The 21,138-nt window shown below is 42.2% G+C and overlaps 1 protein-coding gene across 1 annotated transcript in view; it reads right to left on the bottom strand.

Annotated features, from left to right (window-relative positions):
* LOC122966727 (RNA binding protein fox-1 homolog 3-like) overlaps positions 1 to 21,138 on the bottom strand; it is a 526,578-nt gene that overhangs the window by 392,083 nt on the left and 113,357 nt on the right. The window contains exon 5 of the mRNA XM_044331033.1: positions 4,492 to 4,668. The gene's annotated coding sequence lies outside the window, so the exon portion shown is untranslated. The remainder of the gene's footprint in view (positions 1 to 4,491; positions 4,669 to 21,138) is intronic.

The raw sequence follows: 21,138 nt of genomic DNA, 5'->3' as shown, positions 1-21,138 counted from the left end.
CCGGCATGCAGACCTCCCTCGGCTGAGCGCTAAACAATAAGCAGTGGGGATTGCTTGGGATTCTTGTGCCGTTGGGAAGAAAGTACGCCCCCTTTTTTTTTTCCACCCCGCAGGCATCTATTGGCTTATAGTGGCTTATACGTTTAAGATGGGAGATAAGGACGGGGACGCTTCCCTCATGTGGTGATCCAGCAAGCTTATATTGCCAATAAAAACAGGAGAACTGCATAAAAAAAAAAGGACAAAAAAGAAGCTCACAACATGAGGTGGAGTGTGTGTGAATTATTCAGTTGACCTTGCATATTGCTGGGGTGATTTTTCATCTGATTCAAACAAAGACACATGAAAATGGATTGTTGACTTTTGGCACACAAAAAAAAAAAGCATTAAAAGTGAGGGAAAATGCCACACAAAGATAATGCAAAGTATGTGATAAACACTCTCGGTGGATTTGTTTTTGTTTGCATCCTGTACGTTGCATTCAATACATTCAAGCTAACAGCACACACATGAGGAAACACTCTGCACATGTTACCAAAAAATAAAAAATACTGCACTTCTCTGGCTGTTATTTGGTGTGCAAAAAGACAAAGACACTTGAGCATTAGATGGATAGTGAGTAGAGTCAAGTCACTGTGTGTGTTTGAAGTAAATGTGCCGGACACGTGTGCGTGTGTTTGTGTGTGTGTGTGTGAGAGACGAGGTGTGTGTGACAGCTTTAAGCCTGAGTGAGAGGTGAAAGGACTGCTGTACTCACAGTTGTGCTCTTGTTTCCCTGTGGTCTGTCGGCGTGTCAGAGTTTCATCCTCTAAGCGTCTCTCTCCCTGGGCTAGGCTTCCTCTTCCTCTTCTGACCAAAAGGTGTGAGGAGGAGGAGGAGGATGAGGAGGAGGAGGAGGAGGAGGAGAAGGAGGAGGGATGTACGGATACAACGCAAAGGAATGAAACCCAGAGTGAGAGAGAGAGAGAGAAAGAAGAGGAGGAGGAGGAGGAGGAGGGAGTGTGAGTGAGAGAGAGAGAGAGAGAGAGAGAGCGTGTGTTGTGGAGGGAGAGCGAGCGGTGGCCTGCGATTGGCCTGTCAATCCGGGAGAGGGAGCGTTGGTCTCGGCGGTGTCAGGGCGGTGGGCTGCCTGCACCCCAGTCGGTCTGCAGGCGTCTCTGAATTAAACGCCTCAAGAGTCGGTCGCGCGGATTCCTACGGCGCACACACGCGCTCGCCGGCTGGCTCACGACTCACACACTCTGCATCCACATCACAGAGAGAGAGAGAGAGAGAGCGAGAGAGAGAGAGAGAGCGAAACAGAGAGAGAAAGAGAGAGAGATTGAGGAAGGAGGAGGGAGGGATGATAGAGTGAGGCAGACAGATTCAGAGGGCCGATGACAGCTTCAAGCTGAAGCTTCTCCTTGGCTCCTCATCAATGACAGGTACTGAGGAACAAGAGACAGAGGAAGCTCCCCCTCCTATTCACACGCCTCTACACACACACACACATACACACAAACCACTCCTCCACATCTCACTACCAGCAAACCCCCCCCTCATCCACACACACACACACACACCCTTCCCCTCCCCATCTCAATTACCATAGCCATGGCAGATGTATTGGGCTTGTCAGCTCTCAAGCAAAGGCTGTGGAGAAGATGTGGGCTAACTTATCTCATCTAATTTAACCAAGCTATAATCAGACAACACTGTGGAGCTCATTTATGGTCAGACTGAGGATGGAGAGTTTTTGGAGGTGGGGGCACGGAGAGACACACAGACAAACTGCAATTAACTCGTCCCAGGTCAGAGAGCAGCAGGGAAACAAAAAGACAAGGAAATGACTGTTATATTCATGTAGAAAATTGAAGACAAACATATAATTAGAAAAAGAAAATCAAGATTATCAACAAGCGACGGGGTGTGACCCAGTTACACTGATATTCTTTAACTGAGATTCATAATGCAGTCAATAAAATGCAACTAATTCCAGTTGGCCAACACCCTAAACGTCCCCAAAACCAGATTCAGTCAGAACAAGAAGCACTGTCAAGGATATTAGGCCTGACGTTTCTGCAGGCAACGCCCAGTTTGCAGCCGAATGTCAGGCTCCGATATTTTTTCCCTCATTAACCGTCGTGCCCGGTCAACAGCGGACTGACTCCAATCAGCTCCACACAAAGTCCCAGGAATCCTATCTCCGTCCTCTTCACTCCACCAAATTCAATTAAAAAGAGAAATTGGCAATTAGATCACTGTTATGATCCTGTAACAATGATCTAATCTGTAATTCATTGGCTGGTGTTCCCCTGGGGTGGGGGGTGGGGGGGGAGGGTTGCTTGATGGAGTGGCTCGGAGACTCCTTGGCATTCACCTCGGCTCGGGCGGCGCACAAGGGAGTGGGCGGAGCTGCCGCGGGGGCCCCGGTGCTACCGGAGGCCTCTGCGGTGTCACCACTTGGGGCCTCGGTCGGCCCCCCCGGCAAGAACGCAACCCGTGACACACGCTCATTTGTTTTGTTTTCATATGCATGAGAGCTCATTTTGCAGGTTGCATGTGTAATGTATGTGCGAGCACGCACGGGGGACACACATGGCTGCAAAACGCAGAATGTACACAAACACCACCTCCTCTCACGGGAGGAACATTTTTACTCCTTAATTGAATTAAGTCAATTCCATTTGTTTAATGAACGGGTGGATGGGGGTGCTTTGCCCTTTCAGGGGCTTCAGGCTAACAATCACATTGAGACATGGGGGTGGAGGTGCATAGAGGAGGGTGGGGTCACAATCTCTAAACTGTAACTAGTGTCTTGTCACCACCCTTGTGCCTGGAGTCCTGCTATTGGAGCAGCGCTACAGCTCCACCGCATGTGAACCGTCTGCAGCACTTAGCATCACCGCACTGACCTGAAGCAGCCATGTTTGTGCATTTGTTATTTAAAAGGCTTGTTACCTGGCAACATTTAATACTTTAAAGGCTTTTTTTGTATCTTATTATCCACCTCGTGGAGCTTATATTTAGTCCAGGGATAAATGCAGTGTCCTTTATAGCAAACACACATACCTACACAGAGCCGGTAGCAACAGGAAAGCAAACTGACTATCATATATAGGTGTGTGTGGGCTTGCGACACACACACACACACACACACACACACACACAGAGGTATACAGACACAGGAACAGTGTGATTGCTCTGCTTCGCTCGTTTAGCACTTCTAAGGCAGAGATCCCCAGAGGCCACCCATCACATCCAGTTACTGTGGCACACAGACACGACCGGGCCCCACCTGGCTGCTCTCACCTCAATCTGTAGGAGGCAGGAGGCACTAGCACCATGTCATTCTCTTTCTAACTCACTCACACACACACACACACACACACCACTCACCCAAAGATCAGAGATGTGGTCACACACACACACACACACACACTGATATCTCTTATCAAAGATCAAAAGGACTTTCCGCTGCACAGACTTGTACAAACTTGCTGTCACGCATATAAACTTGTTACGAATCGCCTCCTCGTCTTAAATCACAAAAGTACACTGCTAGAATGTGTCTGGTAACCGACTGTATCAGAATCACTCCGACTTTTCACGGGAGGTGTGAAAAAGCTCCAGCCAGCAGTTCGGCAGGAGTAGACTATTATATTTTCATCACGGCACCCATTTTAACAAATACTTTTGCAATTAACATAAAACGAGTAAAATGTGTCAGTGAGAATAACAGATGGAATAAATGGAAAATGTCTAAATTAACAGATTTTTCTTTCTTTTTTAAAAAAAAAAAAAAAAAAGAGGACTAATGAGACAGAGCTGCTTTGACTGTTGAGTCATGCTGATGGCATCAGGTGCTGAGTTAAAGATGTAATGGCTTGCTCCGGGGTGCTACTCCAACAGATACAGAAACAAAGACGGGAGCCAGATAGCTTGAGTGGGAGTGTGTTGAGCGGGGTGAAAGCGAGGGGTAGGTGGGGAACAAGAGGGTAAAAGAGGTGGAGGAGGTCTGGCCAATGATTAGTGAGCTCCCGTGCTGGTTGAGCTTGACTTGTCACAGGTTGACATGGGATGCAATTACAGAGGGGAAGTTTCCAGCTCCTCAGGCATGTGCCAGCCATGCTGTCAATGCCAGCTGATGTGTGGGCTCTTGGCACTGCCAAAGGTGTCACAGGTGCTTATGTGTGCTCAAAACTGCTACGCTCCCATGAAAATTGGCCTTAGTTTTCCCAGACGCATTGATGATGACAGTGTGCGCGCATGTGCCTGTGCGCACATGCTCTGTTACCTTTGTTTGAGTATTAGTTAAACCTTACTCTACTCCCAGCCTTCCCCTCCGTCTCGCTCTTTCTTATTTTCTCTGAAGCTATGAGGTAAAGCCACAACACTTGTGATTCTGCTGGCTTCTCATGCTGTTCCCACATCTTCTCTTTTTCCCGTATCAGCCTGCATATGACTCCGCCAGCAGTGCGAGTAAACTCTATAAGACCCAAGGCAAATTACCTCAGCGGGACTCTACACTTCTGTTCCCCCTTGCTTCTTCCTCTTCCTTGTCGTCGTCTCTTTTCCCCCTTCTCTGCATGTCACAAACCAAAGTGTGTACCTCAGCACAGGCTGCACGTCGTGGGAGTGCAGCTTAATACAAATTCAATGTCCTCCACCGGCAGATTCGTGTCTATCCTACAGTGTGAGAAAAAAAAAAAAAAACGAGTCAATTTCTTCACTTTGTGGTAAAAAAGAGAACATGGTCTTTTACCAAAGGACACAGATGGTCACCTGGACTTTTGTCCAACCTTTCTTTTTGTATCATGACCCCTTTTTCAGAAAATTGATTTGTACAAAGACTTCCATACTACCATCTAGTGGCTTTCAAGCCACTAGATGGTAAGCTAGTGGGCCATCAGGTGTGATTTCAGACAATTTTTTTTTTTTTTTTTACTGGGGATAGGGGTGTAATTGGATCCTCTAGCAGCTCACAGTTTCTCTAAACTAGCCTTGGGCAACACAATACTTAGATGCACCCCGACTTCTCTGCCATCTTTTCCAGAAAGATCCAAGTTCAAAATATGCTGCCACTAATCCCAAGAAAAGGGACAGAAGGATAACTCTGGGTCTGACGCCTGACCAATGCACATCTGTGCACAATCACTACAAAGATAATTGTATAACATGTTTAGAGGAGCGTAATTAGAAGGCCAACTCTGGTTAAGTGAAGCCAGCCTGTTAGCAGGCCTATAGGAGTCACTGGGGTCTGCTGCTGTGCCCTGTTAGCGTTGTTAGCAATAACCGTAGTCAGCCGGCAGGACGTGTCCCCGTGTCCTCTACCTGAGGCCCCGCTGTGATCACACAGCAGGCGAACATATGATGCTTCCTTGCCCCTCACAGTTCATAGCCCAACACCCCAACCAAGAGGGCCTGATTAAATCGGAGGAACATGGGCTAATTAAACAGGGTCTGATCAGGAAGGAGTAAATTATTTAACACTGCCCACACATACTGATGTCTCTCCTTCAGATCCTGAACCTTTTTGTCTCCTCCCTTTCATTCTCTCTCTCTTTGTCTGCCTCGTCTTTTCTGCTGTTTTTACGACATTTGCACCACTGCTCTTTCATCTCAGAAATGGTGCCATTCAGTTGCCACGGCACAGTCGTGAAGCAGTCACAGAAACAAATGCTGGGCCAGGACCGGCGGATGATAACATTGTGTGTTGATTAAAGACATGGGGGGAGTCTCTTTCCGACATCCTTTTGAATCAACATAGAAAGGGTGACAGAAATATCTCCCTGCGGACAAATTTAACAATGGGACAAGTGAAGATGTTAACGTTTTTCTCCTTCTGCTTTCACACTGATATTTCTTATGAATACCTCACTATAACCTATGCATTTTGAAATAAATAACCCTTCCTGTTTTATTATACCCTTTAGAAACCTGTAGACTGTTAAGAGTGCTTTTTGCTGATGTTGTGATTCAAGCAGTACGACCAAAAGTTCACAGAGAAACTCATGTATTCATTCACTCAGCAGGGGAAGGCATTTTCCATTTCTTTCTCTTCAATGTTGTGGTCTTTTTCTGACGCGGTGCTCTCTCTGGGCCAATTTCAGACTTTCTGATCACCCACTGCACCATGCACATCTTTCAACTGCTACAGGGCGCTAACTACAAAACCTAAAGCCCACAGAAAATCACTGACCCGTGACAGTGAGGACTGGAGAAAAAATGTGGTCCATTGCCTTGTAAACATTGCGTTTTGCATTTACAATCTGTTGTCATGAAACAATTAACCTTGAGAAAAGCTGCAAACTACCTCCGCGAGGGAACATTCAAATGGAGCACTCCATATTTCCCATCATTACAAAGCCTCTACCGGACAAACTGAATGAATCAATGAGTTTACATGACACCAGACCAAGTGTAACTTTAAAAAGGAAATCAGGAATGATTGTTTAAAATTGTGTGAACTTTGCAGAGAAAACTACGAATGTACGTTTGTGTTTTTTGTGTTTTTTTAAAAAGCACTGCATAAAACAACGGGCTACCTAGGTGCGACCGTGTTGCTTAAAGGGGAACTCTATCAATTTTACACATTAAAGTCTGTTTAAAGGTCTTGAGGAGTAGGCTTACTTCTTCATACTGCATGTGAAAAAGTTGTATAAAACCTTTTATGGCTCCAGAGGGAGCTCTGTGAAATCTGATAATCTGATAAATTGCCTCCAGTGTTTGAGTCAGTGTCTGTCTGTCTGGCTGAAGAACTACAAGTTCTTTGTAGCCCGCTCCTCATCTCTGCTCGAGGTTAATGGCTCAAGGCTACATTAGCCGCTACTAGCATAACATACCTGAATCTTGCAGCACTGCGGTTAAAGTAGGCAAAGATTTTTGTCGAGGAAGATGAACACATGGAATAAAAACAGACAATATCTCTGGGTCTGCTGTATTAATTTTGATATTTTTTAAAAACTATCCATTGCGAGTCAGAACATTTTATAGGAGTGCAATACAAATTGGGTTGGGTACCCGTTTAAAGTACCAATGAGATGAGGAAATACAATGCAGGAATACTAGACTGAGAAGTAAATCAATGAGTTTGAAGGCTTATCAGATGCCAAAACACTGGATTCTACAGCTCGTAATTGAAAGTTATCACAGTCTCAATCGATTTATCCTTCTTTGCAATGATTACAAAGTAAACAGTAGAGTTACTCTCTTCACCTTATATGCCAATATACAGTAATATACCCAGAATGCCAAATTTGAAGAACCCACATAGTGCATTGCCGGATGGTGATTGTATTTATTTATTTTTTCTCCAAATGACCTGCATGTTTTTGCTGGAGTCCTTTGCATGTGCATCCCCACTGCGTCAATGTAGTGGCCTCATAGAATAAGTTGGCTAATGTTTGTTTGAACAAGGCCATACTTGTGTACTGTTTGTGGAAAAACCATGTACCCAGTAAATGAGGATTGGGAGGAAATTGCGATGGAAAAGTTTCTTTAAAAGATGGCTTTTGTAAGTAAACAACATTGTGTAGTGGTGGGGCACAGATACAATGGTCAGTGTTCCCCAAAAAGATATAGGTACTCCTGTAGTTCTGTAAGATTCAAAGAAGAGCTTTATGCCACCGACTGCCATCACCATTGGCTGAATTCCACTGGGACTTGGGGCCTTGCCTAGTTTGCATGTTTTCAGTTGACAGCATACATCCTCCTGCGTGAAGGGTGCAGAGGTTCTTTGTCCCCGCAGTTCTTTGTACTTGTCTGAGCAGTTGAGGGCGCTGAAATATGCACATAAAGTTTATGGGTTTTGGGAAAAGTAGCAGGGTCAGTTATGGTAGGAAAGGTTGCGCTTTGGGTCACTGATGTTTTAAAGATAATACTGTATTTGTCGACCAGTATTAAACTATTTAAGATAGAGCAAAGAAAACTTCAGGTTTATTCCCAGAAGAGCTGTTGACTTTTTCCAGGTTTCAGGAAGCATGTCAAGGGTTAACATTAGACATTGGATTAAAGTAGTCCTGAAAATGATGAAAACTCAATAACACTGGTATTTTCTTTTAATTATCTTGATGTTCATCATGGTCGAAACCGGGTCCCCAGACTGTGATATTTGAAAATTAGAACTAGAGTAACGTTGTCATGGAAACACAAGTCAGCAATACATGTGGAGCCTTGACATATCACCAAGTAAAGAGGTCCAGGTACATGAAAAGCATCTTTTAACAGCCTCTGCAACTGAACATTACTTTAATTATTAATGACATTCCTAGCGGCCAAATGAATAACACAGTTTGCGGTAAAATATCATGACACAAAACTAATAAAGGGAGCGACTTTTAGAGTTCTATTAATGAAGGTATGCATTTGCTGTCTAATGTGCTTTTGCTCTCTGCGCTTAATGCACTGAGACTGTACGGACTATGTTGTGTCTGTGCATAATCTAGGGCATATCCATTATGAAAACAACACTTTACTCCAGGGGCTAAATGATGTTGACCTTTGCAAAATCGAATACTAGCAAACCATGTCTCATTGTTCAAAGATAATAGCTGGGCAACATCCCTTGTAAGGCAGATGATGTTGCTGGCATGCTGAGTGCCAGCCTCGCTATTGGGTGGGTGTTGGACTGGTGATGACTCATTCTTCATCTGCCTTAGAGAGACCTGGGTGACAGGTTTCTGTTTTAGCTGCTGCAACAAAGTGTTTCCTGTCATTGGTGAATTTTACCTCACTTAGATAAATGATTGAGGAAAATCTCCTTTTGTCTTTGCAATACCAACCTTAGATTTACTCAGTGTGGCACGTAAAACACGAGGAGGAAGAGAGAGAGTGGGGGAGGTATGAGCATGAGAGTGAAAAAAGAGGGGGGAGACAGTGGGCCAGCCACCCTAAAGAAGTCTCGTTCATTCCCCAGGGAAATTGCATCACATATTGATCCATGTTAGCTGCATCTAATGGACACAGAGGGTGGAATTGCTGGTGGCAATTGGGAAATAACTATGAGAGTAACAAGGAGTCATTAAGGCATAAAACCCAGGTTAGTCACATGAGGACCTTTTACCTGCCTTCACACAGTCCTCTCGGTCCAGGCTGCCTGAACAGCCACATATATACCGAGGAGTCAGATTGCCAAAGCAGCGGGTTCACAGGCTCAGACGAGCATTTGTCTCCATTACAGCCCTTACGCTGGCAAATAAACAGGGGAGACAGACAATCATTCTACATTACATCCATGACTATAGCACTTTACATTTTCTATCAAGCACTCACAATCACACATGACCCAGACCGCCCACTCTACCAGCACTTTACCCTCCTTTCCTTCTGGCTGCAGGTATAGACTACCCATGTACAGAAAGGCCTGTTTTAGCTTTGTTCTTACAGACATACGAGCCTTAAATAAGTAACCTCCCTTTTCCATGTGTTTGTCCGCTGTGCGACCCTGTAATTAAGTGTAAATCCTGTGTTTTGTATAACTCTGTATAACTTTGTATGTCTTAACTTGTTTGTGTTATGTATGCACCTACTGTGGAAAAGAATTTCCTCCTTGAGGACAAATAAACTATCTATCTATCAACATAACAGACTCCCTGAGCCATCTCACAATCCTCTCATTCATTTTTTACTACCCCGCACACATTCGGCTGCCGCTCATGTGCACAGATGGAGCTTTTACCAGGCAGGGATTTCCACTACTGCTGTAACATTTATGGCCCTTTCTCCAAAGGCAAAAACAGCAAGATCCAAAACAAGGTCTGGCTCCTAACCCAAATCTGTCATGCCATCAGTGTTATCGTACTACTTCAAAACAAAAAAAAAACTAATTGCAAAACACCAGTACAACTCTGCTCCTACTCTTTTCTCCTTCAAGCTCAATGTCTGATCTGTCCACAGAAAAGGGCAACAGCTACATTTCAACCCACTGTGGCTTAGTTTTCCTCGAAAACAAATGTATTCAAAAGGGTTTTTTTTTCAACACTATGCTAAAGCAGTAAAAGCAGCCTGTAGAGAGAGAATCTGTAATTATCATTAAAGTAGAGGGAAGTGGTACGACTTAATGACGATTTTAGTTTCTGGGTCTCACAGTTTGATGTAATGTTAAATGTTAGGGCTGCACAAAAGGAAGAATGATCCTTTTTGGCCTGTATTCTGTTTTTTGTTGGGGTTTTTTTACATCTAAACAGGCAAAACTAATATATTCTCTCAACATAATCGCATTCCTTTTAGCCGTAAATGCACAACAAAAGGATTCACCTCCCTGTACAATTTCAATTAGATATTTAATCAATTTTTATGGCTCTTTTCAGCTAATAACAACTCTTAACCATCTGTATTGCAATGCAAATACTTCTCCATTATTCTTGGAGATGTGTGGACAATTTCACACATATAAGGCATTTACCTACAAGTAAATTATTGATCACCTTTCCAACCCTAAAAAAAAAAATGAACCAGCTCTGTGCATGTAAATAAGACGCTGCACTTAGCCGAGGTGTTTCACCCCGACCGGTGGTGATTTTGATTCGGTGCCATTTGGATATTAAGTGCAGTGGATATTGAGTGCTATTACAGCCGGGGGACAGGCAGCACATCAATCTCTGTCAAAGAAGTGGAAATCTGTCTCCAGACAGGAGCAGCCAGGAAGGAGCTGCAGTAGCCAACACGAGCTACATCAAAACTGGAGTCCCAGGAGTGATGGAGAAACTGGTTCTGTATAATGAACTGTATACAAGCTTGGATATAGCATCTCATCTTGGCCTTGTATAATGAACTGTATAATGAACCGAACAAGCTAAGATATAGTATCTCATTTTAGCACTTGGGCACTCACAACATGTCTGTTATGATAGCAAGGTTTTATGCAGATTCAGCTCGTTTGATTACATATCAAGTGTCACTTCGATATTTCTCAGGATAGGTGTCACGTCCAGCATATTTTGACAACCGTCTTTTCAAGTTTTGCACTCTGCTTGCCGCCGCTGTTGGTGTGAAAGAAAATTGAATAGTAGGTTATCATTTTATAAATCTTTTGTATATATGTTACAAATGTTTTCAAACTAAAGAGTTAATGTTTGTTATCAACTGAATGTGATGTAATGTCATTGTCATTTTGGGGATACATGTTGGTGAAGAAATCCTACTCCTAGGCTGGTTAAACTCTTGAACCTGTTTCTATCTGAGGATTGCTTGCTGACCTTTAGGGTTAGCTAGAGATATCTTTGTCTTAAGCTACTGTTTTAGAGACCATACTTGTTTGTAAGAGGGTGTAACGGTTTGTGGAAGTGTCCATTTAGGGACCAGACTGTTTTTAGCTTTGCTTCTGAAGAGGTATAAAGCTGTCTAGTTTGGGTTCACAATCTTTAGAGAAACACAAGATGATTGTATTTTTGTTTGTGTTTGGACATTTGTATAATTGTTACTGATGATGTGATGGACTGTACAGTGTCTACAACTGCTTCAACAAGTAACAATGTTTAATGCTTTCTTTACGTCTCCATGTGCCTCTTTCTTATGAATATTTCCACAACATTGGTCAACAGAGCTACAGCATGGCGGCGAATGCTGTTTTTGTGCATATTTGTCGAAGATCTGCCATGCTATTACTCTCTTCTCGCAGTGCTACTTTTGGCTTCAAGCTGCCTCTCATGGGATCACCCCCCTAAAAAGTTACCTGATAAGCCACCGTCCTCACAGGAAACAGGAAGAGAGGAGAAGGGGGAGAGAAGGGGGGTGGAAGGGGGGTAGAAACAGAGACAGAGAGAAAGAGAAAGCTCTCATTATTTCTTCCTAATTGCCCACGAGTGACCCTCCTGATTCCCCCCTCTGCAACCAGGTGCGGTGCCTCATTACAGGCAGCCTCCTCAGTTCTCCCTGGAGAAACCCATGAAAAGGCCATGAAAGGCCTCGTCTGACAGGGGCCAGCCAGACTGGACCAATTAACAGGGTTTTTCTGTGCTCTGACTCGCCACACTGCAGTTTGCAACTCATCTTATGGTGTGAGACTTGCAGACGTCCTAGGTCAGGTTGGGATGGTTTGTTCGGAGGGTAGAAGGGCTAAGGGGAAGGGCAGTGCCATCTAGCCGTTGCCTCTGTAACATTTACATGTTTCTCACGCCTTCTTTTCACTTTTTCTCTTACTATTTGGGAAAATATGTCTGACTGTGAAAAAAAAAAAAGCTGTTTGTTGTTTTGATTAGCTTTGAGAAGGAACATTAACTGAGAATTAATTACACCTGAGAGCAGAGCCAATTTTAATTTTCTATCCAAGGCAAAAAAAAGAAAATTATTTAATTTTGGATCACGACTCAAGCTGCGACAGGCCATTGAAAGTTTAAAATATAGATGTTTTCTGGTGCCCTGGCATCATTGCTCCATGAAGGCTAAATGTAATTGTCTCTCAGCCTCCCAGTGCCAGGTGACTTAGTGTGTGTCTGAATAAATGACCCAGTCAAGGTGAGCTCCCCGTGTCAAGCCAGGAGCATCAAAGACAAACCACGTAATCTTGCCAGAGGGCCCGTTTTCCTTTCACCTGGAGAACTCCATTTTCACTCTCCAAGGCTTGATGCATTCAAGCCCATCCTGATCTTTGTAATGACTGGTCAAAAAGAAGAAGAAGAAAAAAAAAAAAACATCATTCAGACAGCCTCCTGTCTATTAGTGACATGAAAGACAAGACTTTCAAAGAGCGTTCTCCTTCCTCTTCAGGTCTGAAAGACACAGACATTCTCTTCAAGGTCACATCAGTTTCCGCTGGAGCGATTCAAAGCAAAAATCACCTGAACGTAAACAGCACTGACTGATAGAGTGGAGGACAATGATGGGGCCAAGCGACAATGATACCACTCAGCAAAAGAGTCTATGACAGTTGCAGCGACACTGTGTTTTGGGCCAGAGGAAGAGGGGAATGAGGCAAAGAGGAAGGGTTGTGAAGGGCGGGGCTGGATGGAAGAGGGGGTACTGATTGGCTTGCCGTCTCATGGGGTGCGTGTTTGCCTGCAGGGAAAGGTCACGGGAGGGAACAGGAGTAACGAGGTGTGAAGGGAAGGCACTATCCTCGACTCCCGGGCCCTAGGAGACAGTCCCGGCAAGGTGTTAATGCAGATGCTGCAGCCTCCCAGGTTCTGTTTATTACACCTTTTCGAGGGAAGCCAGCCTGGAGTTTCACCATCAGTCAATACAGCTGAAAAAATGCTAATCAGAAGCACAAACTGGCAGTGAATCTGACTCCAAGGCCCACAAGAAGGGATAAACAGGGAAATGTGGAGAAGCGTGACTGTATTCTTTTTTTGTTTGTTTGTTTGTTGCAGTGTGTACACCTCCTGTTGTAAACATCTTTTTTTCTCAGAAAGAAGGGGTTAAACTGCTGGAAAGGATGTAAGCTTGATGTGTTACTTTCTGTTCTTGTTCTCAGTAACTGGCCATGTCACAAATCCAGTTCATTTTTCTCTGAGCATGTCCGCTCCTCTGTCAGGGACTAACCTTCAACCCTGTATTTTAAGCTGTGAGAGGCTGCACAGCTCGCATCTTTACGGATGTGTCATGAGACACTTTAAAGCATTAACATTATTCTTGTCAAATTTATTATAATACTTCAGTATAATTTGTAAAAACAAATGAGAAAATGATGTAAGGCAAGGCAAGGCGAGTTTATTTCAACAAGGCAACTCAAAGTGCTTTACATAAAGCATAAAAGGCACCAAGACAGAATATAAAAGCAACACAAGGTGATGTAAAAAGACATTTAAATACAATTAAAAAGTGTTATATTCGGAAATAAAAAGAAGCTAGAATAGAACAAGACAGATGTACATGATTGGTGTTTTTAATAGTTACTAGACTTCCCATGAAACTTGATTCCAAGGATGTTGCCTTGCTGTATTCTGTGTGATTTGCTTTCTCTTTGGCCTTACTGCAGGGGATAAAAACTGTCTGTTGCTCAACATAGTGGCATCAAAACAATGGCTTCTGCATCACAATCCATGGCCCCAATCATGTCGCAACTGTATCAGTAACTAGTTACCGAGTCCTTAGTTAGTTTGACAAGCTTTCAATGCCGCCATCAAGATGATATAAGAATGTTGCTGTGTCTCAAATCGCATACTTCTGTACTTACATTTAACATTTTGAGCGCATGAGTGCGTTCACACTGAGAAGTATGGGAAATGCAGTGCAGTGTGAGTACCCAGATGGTGCACTCAAAACGGTCTAAAAGTTGAGTGTGGAACTAAGGACGCTTCTCGCCCTCAATGGTCGCCATCTTGGCTACGTAGCGGAAGGGGAGGGACCACTTTTCAAACTGGAAATGGCGGCCGGATACGTTGTAACTACAGTGAACATCGCCGCATTATACAAATGTAAGTTATACATGTGTTTTTTAGCACTAAGCACCACTATACTGTAGTCGGATATAAGCCATCAGTATGTTTTTAGGGTTAATTTAGCAGTCTGTAATGATATGATAGCACAAATGCTAATGCTACCTAATGCTAATTTGCGATTGTCATTTCCGGTATGTGCACAACGGCTGTGTTTGATTTGAGACAACACTACCCTGTCAAACTTTACGCACTACGCCAGTAATACATAGTGTACACGGTGTACTACATGAAAGTGTACTAACAGAAGTATGTGATTTGAGACCCAGCTTGTAATTTCAACTGTTATTTTCTACAAATAGGCTTCTTATATTGTCATTAATAAAATAGTTTTCAGTCATGTGATGTCATTTAAGTCAAGGTTTTATATCAACATTTTGATCAAACATTCAAATGGGATTAAAACCTTTAAATACCTCCACAAATAAATCTAATAAATGTGGAAAATTAACATTTTGGTTCATGTCAAAATAAGAATTGACTAATTGATGTCATCCGTGAAGAGGAGCACCAAACCCCATCTAGGTAAGAAATGATGTGATATAAAGTGCATCATAGTTATTTATTGTCTGTGCAAGTAAGTACTGAACTAACTGAGAAATATGGATGTTTTATGAAAAAGGGAATTTTTTTTATTTGTAACTGGCAGCCTTATTTTAATGGTGTATGCCAGCGTTGCTATATTTGCAATACAAACATGTGTCTGCATAAGATTAATTTGAACTTTGCACAGATGTCTGTTTTTTTTTCTTCTGTTTTGTTAACATTGTTGCTTTGACTGATGTTGAATTATAATTTTAAGACACTGTCTTGCTTTGTGTACACACAGTAATTAATAACGGATATATTTTGATTTTTTTTGTGCATTGTGTTGATTCTGTTTTCATCTTATGCTTCCAGTCACCTGCTGGTTGTCTAATGGGTATCATTATAACTACGTTTCATTCTCATTGAAAATCAAATCATTAGAATTTTTTAAAAAATAGCAATAAATTGTGTTCACTATTTATAGACCTACATGTTTGTAATGCAGTGATTTAAAAAACATGGTTAAAAACATGTAAAATTCACTGATTGGTGAACGTGTTAGTAATTCTTAATATAGCTCTGTCAGAAGTTGATCCATTAACCGAAGAACATTAGCGGTTTATGTCAAGGAAAAAGCGAACTTCAAAAAGACAAAGTCATTACAAAAATGACCTTAACACAACCCGATGTGTTGCAACCCTTGTTTTGTTTCCAGGATGGTCCCTGCAGCTGCAACAAAACTGCTGGCTTTCCATGAACTCAACCTGCTAGCAGACCACATGGGAGACCGACCCTCATTATGTATAAAATATCATTAATTAACTTTATTGAATGAGTCACAGTTTGGTTTCCACCACATGGTTCCCTCAGGGTCCCTCGCCCAAGACCCCACCTTGCACTGTTCTGGAGCTAGTGAGCCAGCAGCCTTCACATCAGCCCATTCTCTTAGCCGTGGCTGGCTCTAGGTGACTTTCTTCCCCTCTTGTCATTGCTTAGAAAGCTGCCAGTAATTTATAATGTTGTGACAGTCAAATAAACAGGGCTGCTGCTTGCTGGAGTGAAAAGTCCTGTATTAAAGGGAATCAAAACAGCTCCAAATGGTGCCTTGAATGGAAATAATCTTGGTGTAAGATCTGTTCTGGGCTGGCTAATTTAAATTTGTTCAGGGTGACAGCTTACTGGAAGAGGGACATAATGAAGTCCATTATCATCAGTGGTACAAATTCTAAAGAACGATAACTCTCATTATCAGCGCTTTCCTGTATACGAAGGAAATATGTTCATCCATTATGAAATGTGCTGAGAATGACAACATGGAGCAAACATAAGATGATGTAAGCTGTGACTCGCCTCTGGAGAGGGAAAAAAAAAAAAAATGAATTGGAGCTCACTGGAGACTGGACAAGCCTCTTTTTGTACAATGCCTTCACTTGCTTTATTTATGGATGAGGTGATGGTGATTTTCACCGCACACAAGAAGGCCATGTATTGGATTTTAACAGACTGTAATAAGTTGATAATTTTGATATCACAAAATGTTGTATGCAGCAGCGAGACAGTCTGTGCTTTTATTTACAGTGCCTTTTCTTGTGGTAATCTGACATCTGGTAGACCATGCCAGACCTTGAACAGTGTCTTCCCAGGCATTATCTCATAAAAACAGAGACTTGATAATGCTGTTCCATTAAATGAGTAGCGGAAATAACAATAAGTCATTTTGGCCAAAACTGACTGATAAACAGGGAAATGAGGGAAGTCTCCAGATCTGTAACCCACGATAACCACAGCTTTACTAAACTTAGGGAGCGAGGACTTCAAGCTGCTTTCTAAAATATATGCACTTCAATAAGAATGAAAATATGTTTGGTGCCAGAATAATCATCAAAAGTAAGTTTAGTGCCAGTAAAATGTGTCGCTGAATGAAGTGGAGTGGAGGAAATGGGGAAAGCCAGGTGTTATGTGTTGATGACTTTTTTTTTTCCCAGTGGCGCTGCTGTGTTGCGACCCCGGCTGCCACGCTGCTGTCTCGTTAGTGTTTTGATTGTGCTGAATGTAATGCGTGTTTCAGCTTTTTTTATACTTGACAAGTTCAACTGATTGAGTACGTGATGATGGTCTTTTTGAAAGTGCTGTTTCTGAGTTTAATCATCTGGGAACTTATGACACAATGCCACTCGACTCCAGCGTGTTGGGAAAGCAACATGGTGCTTCTACGCTACACCCAAGACCAACTCCTCCTGCTCCCCAACCACCGAGAGAACCCCAAACAAACAGGTACGACCGCATAAGAGAGGAAAGCATGGAGGGGTGAGACAGCTACTGCATCGAAGAGCAAACAGACCCCCTCTAACCTCCCATGATTCTGCCCGTTCCCTGAAGAGCAAAGTTGACTAATTACGAGTCAACACCAGAGTCTGACATGAGTATCGAGATTCGTGCCTGCTTGTATTCACCGAAACCTGGCTACGGGGGAGATGTGCACGACTCGCTCGTTGCCCTGGAAGGCTTCTCTCTGGTGCGCTCCAACAGGAATGACAACTCTGGGCAAGAGTAAGCGAGGAGGCATCTGTGTCTTTGTCAACCAAAAGTGGTGCTCCAAATTTACACCAAGGGAGTCCGTTTGCAACCCCTGAGCTGGTATGTCTAAGTCTCAGACCCTTTTATCTCCCCGGTGAATTAGGGAATTTAATTATGTTGTTTATACCCCAGCGAGTGGGAACGCTGCAAAGGCAGCCACCTTAATTGTGGACTGTGTGCACAGACAACTGCAACGCACTCCAGAAGCACCTTGTTATATTGTTGGTGGTTTTAACCATTGCAAGCTTGAAGCCACACTACCTGGATTTAAGCAATTTGTGGACTGCAAGACTTGTGGCAACAGAATTCTCAATAAATGTTATAGCAACATTAAAGACGTGGCTAAACCCCCACTAGCCAACTCTGACTATTATGTTCATTTAATTCCCACCCACAAGTCTCTGCTTAAAAGCAGTAAACCACAAATAAAAACTATACTATATGTCTGGGGCAATGATGGCACTGAAACTCTGAAAGGTTTATTGTACTGACTGGGAACTCTTTCACAGCTTGGACTTAGAAGAGGCAACAGACGCCACTACAGACTACATTAAATTCTGCAGAGACCTAACTCGGAAGAAAATAACTATGTACCCAAACAACAAACCCTATATTTCAAAAGAAATTGCATAGTTCAGAAAAAAAATGCATTTCAGAGCGGGGACCTCGTGGAAATTACGAATATTTTGAGAGAACTTAATCATAATTTACTGTACGGAAGGCCAGGAGGAAAGAGAAGGAGAAATTTGAAACTCACTCCTCTTCAATGAACACTAAAAAAACACTGTGGCATTCTATGAAATCTATGACGAACATGATCCCAGCTAAAAAAAGTGTTTTAAAACGAGGATGTGAAGGCCAACGAACTAAATGACTTCTATGCAGGGACTGAAGCAGCTGATTTCTCACAGGAGCAAAAAAGTGGCTCTGGATATATCACCTGTATCCGATTGTCCAACCGACCAGCATGTAGTCCAGAGGCTGTTCTCACGCAGCGGCCCCAGGAAGGCCTCTGGGTTCTTTGTTCCTGCTGAACTCATGCAGCGATTAAGTCTTTTGGACTTACATACTGTTCCTTTCATCTGGAAAAATTCTATTATTCCTGTTCCTAAAAAAGAATGCTGTTAGGAGAATAGTCGCCTTGACTTCTGTAGTTATGAAATCATTATCAACCTATTGAAAATAGAAGCAAACTGTTCACTAGATCCTTTTCAGTTTCCTGACAGGTGTAACTGAGGTACAGACAATGCCGTCACAGCCTTGCTGCATTTTACATCTAAACACTTAGAGAATTCTGCTTCTTATGTATGTCTTTATTTGTAGATTCAGGTTCAGCATTTAATCCTGTACAGCCACATCTATTAATTAGGAAGCTGGATGAGTTGAATTTCCACACTCTCATTATTAGATGGTACCACTGATTTAGACCAACAATAAACAACAGGGCAGTGTTAATGGTTTTCTTTTAGTAACCTGAACTTTGAACACAGGCCCCCCCCACCCGGTGTGTTAGTTCACCCGTCCTTTTTATTTTATACACTAATAAGGCTAGAAGTCATATCCCTACTAACTACATCATTAAATTCTCACATGATACTAATATCTTAGGTTTAATGAAGAAAGACAGCGACATTTCAGAGTATTGTTTAGAAATACAAAGATTTGTAGCATGATGTGATGATAACCACCTGGTCTTGAATGTTAAAAAGACAGAGGAGATGGTGTCTGACCCTAGAGGAGTGAGTGAAACGATGAAACCATCTCACAGTACAAATATCCCTATGTTTTTATTGATAGCTCGGTGACCTGGTACACGCGTGTTGACAGTCTTTGTAACAGATTACAACAACATCTGCACATCTTGCAGCGACTCAGAGTTCACGGTGTTGATCAGGAGTTTATGGTAGTCTTTTATCAGCCAGTCTTTGAGAGCTTAATTAGATACGGCATCACAGCTTGGTTTGGTAACCTCTCTGTACAACTGGAGTCCAAACTAGTCCGACTCATGCAGACTGCTCGGAAGATAATAGGTGTAAGACAGCATCCGTGTCTCACACCTACGAACAGGCTGTTCTGAGGTAAGCCAACAAGATAATAACCGACCCGTCCCATGTGCTCCACACTGAGTACCAGCTCCTGCCATCAGGGAGGAGGTTTAGAGTGCCACGTTGCCGACTGAATAGATTTAAAAACTCTTTTATCCCTACTTCAGTAAACTTTTTGAGATGAAATAAGGATGACATTGATATAAAAACCAACAGAACTTTATTTTATTTAACCATTGATGATTGACTATTTTCAAGTTGTAGTGCATTTCTGTACTTTTTTCTGTATTACAGGTGTTTTATCTACTTGACAACAGTGTATGTTTTGACTGTATGTTTTATTCATATGTTCTTAGATATGTTTCTTGTTCCCTGTAGCTGTCTTACGCTGTCTTTTATGTATGTGGAATGTTTTTTTATGGATGCAGCATGGGGTGGATCCAAATTTCCTACAATGTGGGTAAGTGAATTTTGAATCTTGGAGAGAGTCATACACACATACACACACACACTCACAAATGTGTCATTAAAAGTCACGTGCACATATTCAGGGACAGAAGATCACTAAATCAAACACAAAGAAACACTGAATTTAAAAAATATTTTGTTCAGTTTAACATAATTAACATGTTGATCCATCCAAAACTTTCATTTAGCAAGAAAGAAACAACAGTGACTCAAAATATTCCAATAAAATTGCCGATCATCCTCAACCAAATAAACAACAATCTAGTGGTTTCCACAATAAAGCTCACTTAACCGATTGTGTGCAGTATCCAAAGAGCTTTCAACATTACATTCAGTAGAAATCCACGAAAAGTTACAATTCACGATGTGAAGCAATGGTCTGATATTTAGTAATAACACTCACCGGCCAACCAAAACATCGAGTTTGACACAGCCTGGTAATGATAGCGAATAATGACCGACACAGAGAAATGTGCCGGCTACTTTTCCATAAAGCAATAGTTCCTTAAACATAAGACTACCACCAGCAAACAAAGACTGGAGACAGTTGGAAACAGCTTGCCTGGCTCTGACCAAAGGTGACAAAATGCAGCTTTCAGCACCTCTAAAGCTCATTAATTAACACATTATATATTGTTTGTTTAATATGCACAAAACCAAAGTTTTAAAAAAATGACAATTTGCCATTTTACAAAGGAAATAGTCTTGCAAATAACTCTACCTAAAAAGGGTAAATACTTGTTTTTACACTTTAATTATGTAGCCTTAAATTATAAGTGTATATTTAATGGACAGATATTAGAGTGTTGATGCTCTCTAAATCTCTCTAAGTGAATTTCCCAAAATGTCAACATATTCCCTGGAAGGACGTTATCACATCATAGAAACAGGAAGCATCAACTAACCAAATCAAACATGATGAAGTGTTTCTGCAAGTTTCAGCTCCTTAATACAAATTACATTAAAAAAAAAACAACCTTTTATTACCAAGCAGCCATTAGTTCTCTTGTGGTTTGTTGAAACTTGCTCGGGTTGTGTAATCCATCACGGTGAAAATCTTGTCTGCATTAATATTTTTTTTCCCCCAAAGTTCATCAGTATGGCATTACCTTGTAACAATATTGAAACTTTGAGAAAACTCTCTGTAGACTTAACATTCACAC

The sequence above is a fragment of the Thunnus albacares genome, chromosome 17, assembly GCF_914725855.1.
Source record: "Thunnus albacares chromosome 17, fThuAlb1.1, whole genome shotgun sequence".
In the NCBI taxonomy this organism is placed as follows: Eukaryota; Metazoa; Chordata; class Actinopteri; order Scombriformes; family Scombridae; genus Thunnus; species Thunnus albacares.
Note: the sequence above shows the minus strand (reverse complement) of the source record. Positions and strands in the feature narration are given on the sequence as shown.